Consider the following 9078-nt stretch of genomic DNA (forward strand, 5'->3'; position numbering starts at 1 on the left):
GAGTCGTAGCTGCCGCTCCTCTGCCCCAAGCCCACGCCCCTGGCCTCCACGTCACCAGGGGGGACCGAGACTGGCGAAGGCGACCGTTCCCTCAACCTCCTGCTGGACCTGGATCTGGCAGCTTGTATAAGTCCCCTGGGTGCCGCAGCCGAACCATCCGCTCTGTGCGCCGCTCCTACGGTGCGTCCACGACTTGCTCCCTGCCGCGGTGATGCCACTGGCCTGGCCGCCATCTTGCTGCGCCATCCTGTCCCAGAGCCAGGTGCACCATGCGGCAGAGGTCCAGGTGCACCCGCCGCAGTACTTCCCGGGTCCCGGCTCCTGTCAGCTGCAGCCGCTGCTGCGCTCCTCCCGCGCACCGTCCCTGGTGTCACCGCCGCTGGAGCAGCTCCCCGGCGGGTCTGAAGTGAAGATGTCGTCACTGCAGCGCTCCCGCGCCCCCTGCTAGGCCGAACCGGAAGTGCGGCCATAACATCCGGTGAAGTGCCGGCGTCCTGTCGCGCCTGCCCAGCTCCCGCAGTGCCTCGTCGTCTCGCGCCGGCAGGGCCGCCGGGTGGATTCCTGCCGGAGGGGGTGGGCGGTGTGGCTGCGCCGCGTCCCCCAGCCCCCACAGGGTCCCCGGAGGGGCTCCGCGGCCTGCGCCTGCCGCACGGTGTGTTATCCGGGGACAGCCTCTTGGGCGGCCTCGACCTCCTGGAACTCCTGCCCCGGCTCCCGCTGTCCTGGCTGCCGCTGCCTCCTAGCAGCCCAGTGAGCTGCTCTTCAAGCCATCCGGCCCTCCTGGATCTCGCCTCCCTGCGAAGCTGAGCGACCAAGCTGTCCACTGTGGCCATGGTAAGTAACACTGCGGCAGCTGGTCCACTCACTTCGCCTGTCTCTGACTGACTGACCCCCTTTCCCGCACTTTTCCCCAGGTCCCCTCCTCCCAATCCCATAAAATTCCCTGCCCCAGTTCCTATCCACCAATCCTGAGCCTCCCATTTTAACTTTTCAAAAAATTACTACCCTGCTCCCCATGGCAACGCAGTCATGTGGGGGCTTCCTTTTAGCTGCGCCCCATACAGCCCCCCCTCTTGACCAGCTCAACTCTCCTCCCCTTTCCCCCTCACTGAATGCTGTGAAATGAAAGTTATAGAGGTGTTTGTAATGAGATTCAGATCTTTTTTATACTCCACAGGAGGTCCAGAGATCAGGGCTGAGAGCAGAGCTCCCCATCATTACATCCCACAGGAGAAGGCATGTTCTTCTGACCTTCTGATCTTCTGCGGACATGTTCTTTTACTCCTGCATATCAATCCTGCTTATGATTACTCAACTTCATGCAGGGGAAAAAGTACAAACCCCCCAGAGGGGAATCTCTGCTAATGTAATGATCCATTGGGCTTATAATAAATTACAGCCTAGACTTCACAACCTACTGTCTACGTAATGGAGGGGAGAAATTAATAAATAAAAACTACATTATGTTTGTCTGTGTAAACACTATTCTGTGATTTGGCCAGCTTAACATTCAGAAACTGGGGAAACGTCCTCGTTATCAATTTTATTAGTAAGATTTTAATGCTCATGAGAAATAAAAGAATACATATTATGTACTGAATACTCAGGGGGTGATGCCATAGTAAGTGATTGTTCTTTCGTCATCACCTTGCCCATCTCTGGGCTGCACTTTTGCTTTACTGTTATAGCACTTGCTTTCGGTGGTTCATATAGCGGTAAGTGTATCAACAGAACACATTTTTGAGGAACTGTTCTAAGTAGTTATGAGCGAGTATACTCGTTGCTCGAGCTTTCCCGAGCATGCTCAGGTGACCTCTGAGTATTTGTTAGTCAGGGCTGCCACCAGGGATTTCGGGGCCCCATACTGGCAAAATGTTCGGGGCCCCCTTGAGACTCCGCCCAGGCTCCACCCCAGCTCCGCCTCCAACCCTCAAACTGTCCACAGCCCCACCACTCTCTCTTGGAAAAACTCCACTTCTCACCTATCACACATTAACAGTTCCCATCACCATATCACACATATAACAGCAGATTTGTTTTGGCCAAAAGATTTTTCTAATCTGCCACCACGACACGGCAGAGTCTTTTGGCCGGGCCCTATGCTACTGTAACCTATTAAAAATTTGTTAAAATATGCAATACAATTTAGGTATATTTTTATTTATTTTTCAATTTTTAAAATGACCAATAATATCACATACAAGGGACAAATACCACCACACCATAACGAGACACCATATTACCACCACAGTGACTGAATAATACCACATACATGGAACAAATATCACCGCATCATGTCCAAATCACATATTACCACCACATGGTGGTCAATAATACCACATACAGGGAACAAATGCCACCACACCATGACCAGACCACATATTACCACCACAGTGACCGAATAATAGCACATACAAGGGACAAATACCATCGCACCATGACCAGACCACATATTACCCCCACATAGTGACTGAATACTGCAATACTGATCATTAATAAAAAAAACCCACAATACTAATATCACCATATGTGCCATTATACACAGGAGATCTGTACTTAGTATGCAGTGTCCGTGTACAGGTAACACACTGACTCACCAGTGACGTCTCTAGATGAAGTCTTTCAGCCTCGCTTTCCATCTTCATACAGCACAGACTGCCATCACATCTTCCAGCCAGGACTTGTCTCTGCAGAAAATAACACAGTTATCTAGAGCTCCTCTTGCAGAACACATTGCTTAATTTTTCCACAACTTCTACACTACACCAGATGAAGAAAAAAAGGCGACATAGTATCACTCTACACAGTAACAGGACCGCCCCCCCATTTAGAACAGTATCCTCAAAAAATAAAATAAATACATCAATGCAGTAATAATATCCCTTAATTAGCCCCTATGGTAATAATATCCCCCATCCTGGCCCGTGTATCTCATTCCTGGCTACAGCCATATGTTCTCACATTCTGCCCCCATATGATCTCCCCATCTGTCCCATGATCCTGCCCTATCTGTCCCATGATCCTGACCCATCTGTCTCATGATCCTGCCGCCCCATCTGTCTCCATCATATCCATCCTGCCCCATCTGTCTCCATCCTGCCCCATCTGTCTCCATCCTGCCCCATATTCCTGCCCCATATGTCTCCATCCTGCCCCATCTGTCTCCATCATGCCCCATATGTCTCCATCCTGACCTATATTCCTGCCCCATTTGTCTCTATCCTGCCCTGTGTCTCCATCCTGCCCCATGTCTCCATCCTGACCCATATTCCTGCCCTCTCTGTCTCCATCTTGCCCTATATTCCTGCCCCATTTGTCTCCATCCTGCCCTGTGTCTCCATCCTGCCCCATGTCTCCATCCTGCCCCATGTCTCCATCCTGCCCCATGTCTCCATCCTGCCCCATATCCCTGCCCCATCTGTCTCCATTCTGCCCCATATTCCTGCCCCATCTGTCTCCAACCTGCCCCATCTGTCTCCATCCTGCCCTATATTCCTGCCTCATTTGTCTCCATCCAGCCCCTGTGTCACACATTCTACCCCCTGTGTCACACATTCTGCCCCGTGTTTGCATTCCTGCCCCGTGTCTCACATTCCTGCCCCCTGTGTTTTCATTCCTGCCCCGTGTATCACATTCCTGCCCGGTGTTTTCATTCCTGCCCCGTGTCTCACATTCCTGCCCCATGTCTCACATTCCTGCTCCCTGTGTTTTCATTCCTGCACAGTCTCACATTCCTCACATTCCTGCTCCCATGTCTCCATCAAGCCCCTGTGTCTCCCATCCTGCCCTATTGTCTTTATCATGCCCCGGGCTTGCCGCATTCAGTAAAAAAACAAAACAAAAAAAAAACACCTTTCTCCTTACCTGTCCGGGCTCCAGCACTGACGTCCATTGCAGGCATTTCAGTGCGGAGTCGCCGGCAAATGATGTTTGTGCGCGCTGACGTCGCTGCCAGCCTCCGATTGGCTGGCGGCTTTAACTGTTGCCTTGTGGGCCCGGACGGACCCGCAAGCAACAGAGGACACTGAACCTGCGTCTCAGACGCAGGTTCAGTGTACTGTCTGAAGCCTGCCGTTGGGGCCGGGCCCGATGGGCAGATGAGACGGGGCCTGATGCGGCCAGTCACGGCCGTAATGCCCTGATGGCGGCCCTGTTGTTAGTGTCCGGAGGTTAAGTTTTCATCGCGGCAGCTGAATGATTTACATCTGTTAGCCAGAATGAGTACATGTGGGGGTTGCCTGGTTGTTAGGGAATCCTCACATGTACTTAGCCTGGCTAATAGATGTACAGTAAATCATTCAGCTGAGGCGATGAAAACTTAATATCCGAACACTAACAAATACTCGGAGCAATGAGTACACTCGCTCATCACTAGTTCTAAGGTAATCGAATTTCTTAGAATTTTCCATCATTTTTGGATTCTGGTGAATCAGAATTTTGCCATTTTGCTGGATTTTTATGTAACAATATAATATCACATTGTCCTTGCCATACACCTGTCCATGCTGCCCAATCTCCTTGCTTGGTCTCCACCCCACCCAGTCCATAAGTTCCAGCTTTGGCTTTCTCATTACTTTTGCTGGGTTTCTCAGATGCCAACTACGCCTTAATCACTAAACATTATACAGTGTAAGATTGCGCTCACTATCTGTCTTGGGGGACACTCATTTGGCAGTGGATTAACGTAGTCAGGCACGGGTTTTCACTTTAACAGTCCGTGTGGTTTATTACGGAGTCATAAGCCACAGAAATATGAACGACAAGCAAACAGTCTTTACATTAATCTTCACATCATAGTATATGGCTTTGAAACGCGGTCACTAAACACGCCGAACCTCTGTGTCCAGTTATCGTGGGTGACCACACGCCATACAGTTCATTAATGTCCATGGAGCACAACAGGCACCAACATACGACATTACGGTTGCAGTCTCTAATCATGCTGGACTTTACTCCGTCCAGTTACCATGGGTGACTGCACAGTTCCCCATATGCTGGATTACCTTCCAGGAGCTCCTGCTCCATACGCTGACTCCTGTCAGTACTCTCTCAGGGAAGCTGCCGAACTGGGATCACCGTCCTGGGCAATGCCTTGCTCACCAGGCCACCTGACAGTCCAGATCCTCAGACGGGCTGTAGCTTCCCCAAATGCAGTGCCATCACGGACTCTGCACACGTGTCCTCTCTGTGTGCTATTCAGGACGTCCATCCCCATCTGGGACCGTCCAACACACAGGCCCCCAGGTCCAAGGCCTCCCCATGTGCCCTCCAGGGATCTAGTCCTACTCCCACGACCTCCCAACACAGAGGCCCTCCAGGACCTGGCACACAGACCACTCAGGTCCATCAATCTTTTTTTCCATGTGACCCACATGGTCACATTATATACTTGTAGCAACTCCCATAGGTGGGAGGTGGCTAGTTCAACCATTATAACTACCGATATGCCTCCATGCATATCCTGAGAAGCACATGCAGCGTCCCCTAGCTGTAACAGGGGTCACTGCATCACAACACTAAATAACTAACCCCTAAAATGACAACAACAGGGATAGTAACTTCCCTGACAATCATGGACAAATTCAACAGCAACAGAGAAAATAGAGATCTATGACCTACACATCCTAATAATAATAAACTAGCTGTTTCCAGCCAGCTAACACTCGGCACGTTCATTACTATCTAATTAACGCTGCTGGTGATTAAACTAAAGTAAATAATGACAACATTCAATAGCGCTTACGCAGGTGGTAAATTATAGGGTTGAGCGAAACGGATCGGACAAATTCAAAAATCGCTGACTTTCGGCAAAGTCTGGTTTCATGAAACCCGACCCGATCCTAGTGTGGAATCGGCCATGAGGTAGGCGATCTGCACGCCAAAGTCGCGTTTCGTATGATGTGTTCAGCGCCATTTTTCAACCAATGAAGGAGGACGCAGAGTGTGGGCAGCGTGATGACATAGGTCTCGATCCCCACCATCTTAGAGAAGGGCATGACAGTGATTGGCTTGCTTTCTGCGGCATCACAGGGGCTATAAAGGGGCATGCACGCCGACCGCCATCTTACTTCTGCCGATCTCAGCATAGGGAGAGATTGCTGCAGCTTCATCAGAAGCAGGGATAGCGTTAGGGAGGAAAGATTAAACCTCAAACCGCTTGTGCTGTAGCGATTTCCACTGTCCAACACCACCTTTTTTTGCAGGGACAGTGGAGGCTATATCTTTGTGCATCAGCTCTGTAGCTTATAAGGCTCCCTGATAGCTGCATTGCTGTTTGTACGCTGCTGTGCAAACCAACTGCTTTTTTAAAAGCAAAAATCCTGTTGCTCCTTTCTGCACAGTTATCTTGTTTATTTGTCCACACTTTTGTGTGCAGCAGTCCTTTTTATTGCTGCCATACTTGTCCTGAGATCATTGTAGGGAGATTGAAATTGTACTACAGTCCTTGTATTTTTTCATATATCTTCCAGCCACTTGCTGCCACTTACATTGCATTGTTTTATACACTGGGCCTGAGTTTTTGTTCAGTTTCCCCCCCAAAAAAAGTGAGATTCAAATTCTCACAAAGTGGATATATGTCAGTCCTGTTAGGTTGTCGTATATCATCCAGCCACTTGCTGCCACTTACATTGCGTTGTTTTATACACTGGGCCTGAGTTTTTGTTCAGTCTCCCCCCCAAAAAAGGGAGATTCAAATTCTCACAAAGTGAATATATTTCAGTCCTGTTAGTTTAAATTCTCAACAAGTTTATATACAACTTATACCTTGTTTTACAGTACCATATAACTGTTGTTATTTTGGTTAGATTTTTTTAAAAATGAGGAAGTCTGGTGGATGAGGCCATGGGCGTAGGTTGCCAGCTGGTACTGATGGTGGTGGTGGTGGTCGTGCATCTGGTGGTAGTGGGAAAAGCACAATAGCACCTAAGGCTGGAGGTGTTGAGCCAGTGTCATTGTCTGGCTACACAAGGCCTCGAAGGCTCCCTTATCTGGGTATAGGAAAACATCTTTTAAAGCCGGAGCAGCAGGAAAAAGTTTTGGCTTCTCTTGCTGACTCAGCCTCTAGCTCTTTCGCCTTCTCTTCAGAAAGTTCAAAATATAAAAGCAGCTAGTCATCAGTGGATGCTCCCGGTCAGGAATAAGACATTTCCTTGTGTCCTTCACCCAAACCAAAAGTGAAGGATGCGTCAGGCAACACTACAGGTTACTCCATGGAGCTCTTTACACATACCGTGCCTGGGCTAGAAAGGGAAATTGTTAACTGCCCATTACAAGATGAATCGGACATGGAGTGCACTGATGCACAGCCACAGCTCGATAATTATGCTGTTCCATTGACTCAGATCACTACATTGCCCTCGCAGTGTTCTGAGCCTTAATCTGACCCTGATGAGACTTTGGTGCCCCGTCCCGAACGCTATAGCACCTTACACGGTGACACAGAGGAAGGTGCACATGACATTGAAGAGGAGGTGATAGATGACCCAGTTGTCGACCCAGATTGGCAGCCATTGGGGGAAGAGGGTGCCACTGCCAGTAGCTCAGAAGCGGAGGATGATGATCCGCAGCAGCCATCTACATCGCAACAGCTGTCATCTGGCAGGCCCGTATCAGGCCAAAAACGTTTTTAAAAAACAAAAACAGTTTTAGGACAGCGTGGCCATCTGGTGAAAGTAGCACAGCGTGCAATGCCTGAAAAGGTATTCCATAGTAGGAAGAGTGAAGTGTGGCAATTTTTTAACCAAGATCCGAATGATCAGTCAAAAGTTATCTGTAAGAAATGCTCAAAGACCTTCAGCAGAGGGAAGAATCTTCAAAATTTAAATACAACGTGCATGCTTAGACATTTAACCTGCATGCACTTGCAAGCCTGGACTAACTACCAAACTTCCCGTACCGTTGGTGCACCTAATCAGAATGAAGGTAGTCAGCAACGCCACATTGCTTCCCTCACTGTAAGCCCACCGGTTAGAACACCACCAGCAGCAAATGTGGAGGTATCGTCACAAGGCCAAAGCAGTCAGGGAATCACCAGGTTCTTAGTAGGAAACATTGTATGTAGGCCAACATCAAGAATACCATCACCAATCCTCTCGCAATCCGCCATGTCCAACACCCCCACCGCTAGTTCCACTGTTGTGAATTAGACTTTTTGGCTCCCTCTTGTGGTTACTAGTGATATGACTCTGGGATTGTCTTTCCTCAGTTTGGCACCCACCTGGGTCGTTAGTCCAGGGGTGTTGCTATATAAACTTCCTGGATCCTTAGTCCAGTGCCTGGCATCGTTGTAATCAGATCCTTTCTGTTTGCTCCTGTCTGCTGGTCCTGGTTCGTGCAAAATTAAGCTAAGTCCTGCTTCTTTGTTTCTTGGTTATTTGCTTTGCTCTTATTTTTGTCCAGCTTGTACTAAATGTGATTCCTGACTTTGCTGGAAGCTCTAGAGGGCTGGTGTTATCCCCCCGGGCCGTTAGACGGTTCGGGGGTTCTTGAATATCCAGCGTGGATATTTTGATAGGGTTTTTGCTGACCATATAAGTCATCTTACTATATTCTGCTATTAGCTAGTGGGCCTCTCTTTGCTAAATACCTAGCTCATTCTTACGTTTGTCTTTTCCTCTTACCTCACCGTTATTATTTGTTGGGGGCTTGTATCCAACTTTTGGGGTCTTTTCTCTGGAGGCAAGAAAGGTCTTTCTTTTCCCTTCTAGGGTTAGTTAGTTCTCCGGCTGGCGCGAGATGTCTAGAACCAACGTAGGCACGTTCCCCGGCTGCTGCTATTTGTGGTGCTAGGATTAGATATATGGTCAGCTCAGTTACCACTGCCCTATGAGCTGGTTTTTTTGTGTTTGCAGACTTAGTAATTATTTCTGAGACCCTCTGCCATTGGGGTCATAACAGTATGCCAGGCCAACATTGAATGTTTAATGCATTGCAGAAGTGGGATAATAAGAAAGGAAATTCTGAGTTTTTTTTTTTTTCTTCCTCTCTTTCTTCCTCCCCTTTACCTCTGAGTGGCTTGAGCTTGCTGCAGACATGAATGTCCAGACCTTGATTACAAGTGTAGACCAGCTTGCTGCT

The sequence above is a fragment of the Ranitomeya variabilis genome, chromosome 1, assembly GCF_051348905.1.
Source record: "Ranitomeya variabilis isolate aRanVar5 chromosome 1, aRanVar5.hap1, whole genome shotgun sequence".
In the NCBI taxonomy this organism is placed as follows: domain Eukaryota; kingdom Metazoa; phylum Chordata; class Amphibia; order Anura; family Dendrobatidae; genus Ranitomeya; species Ranitomeya variabilis.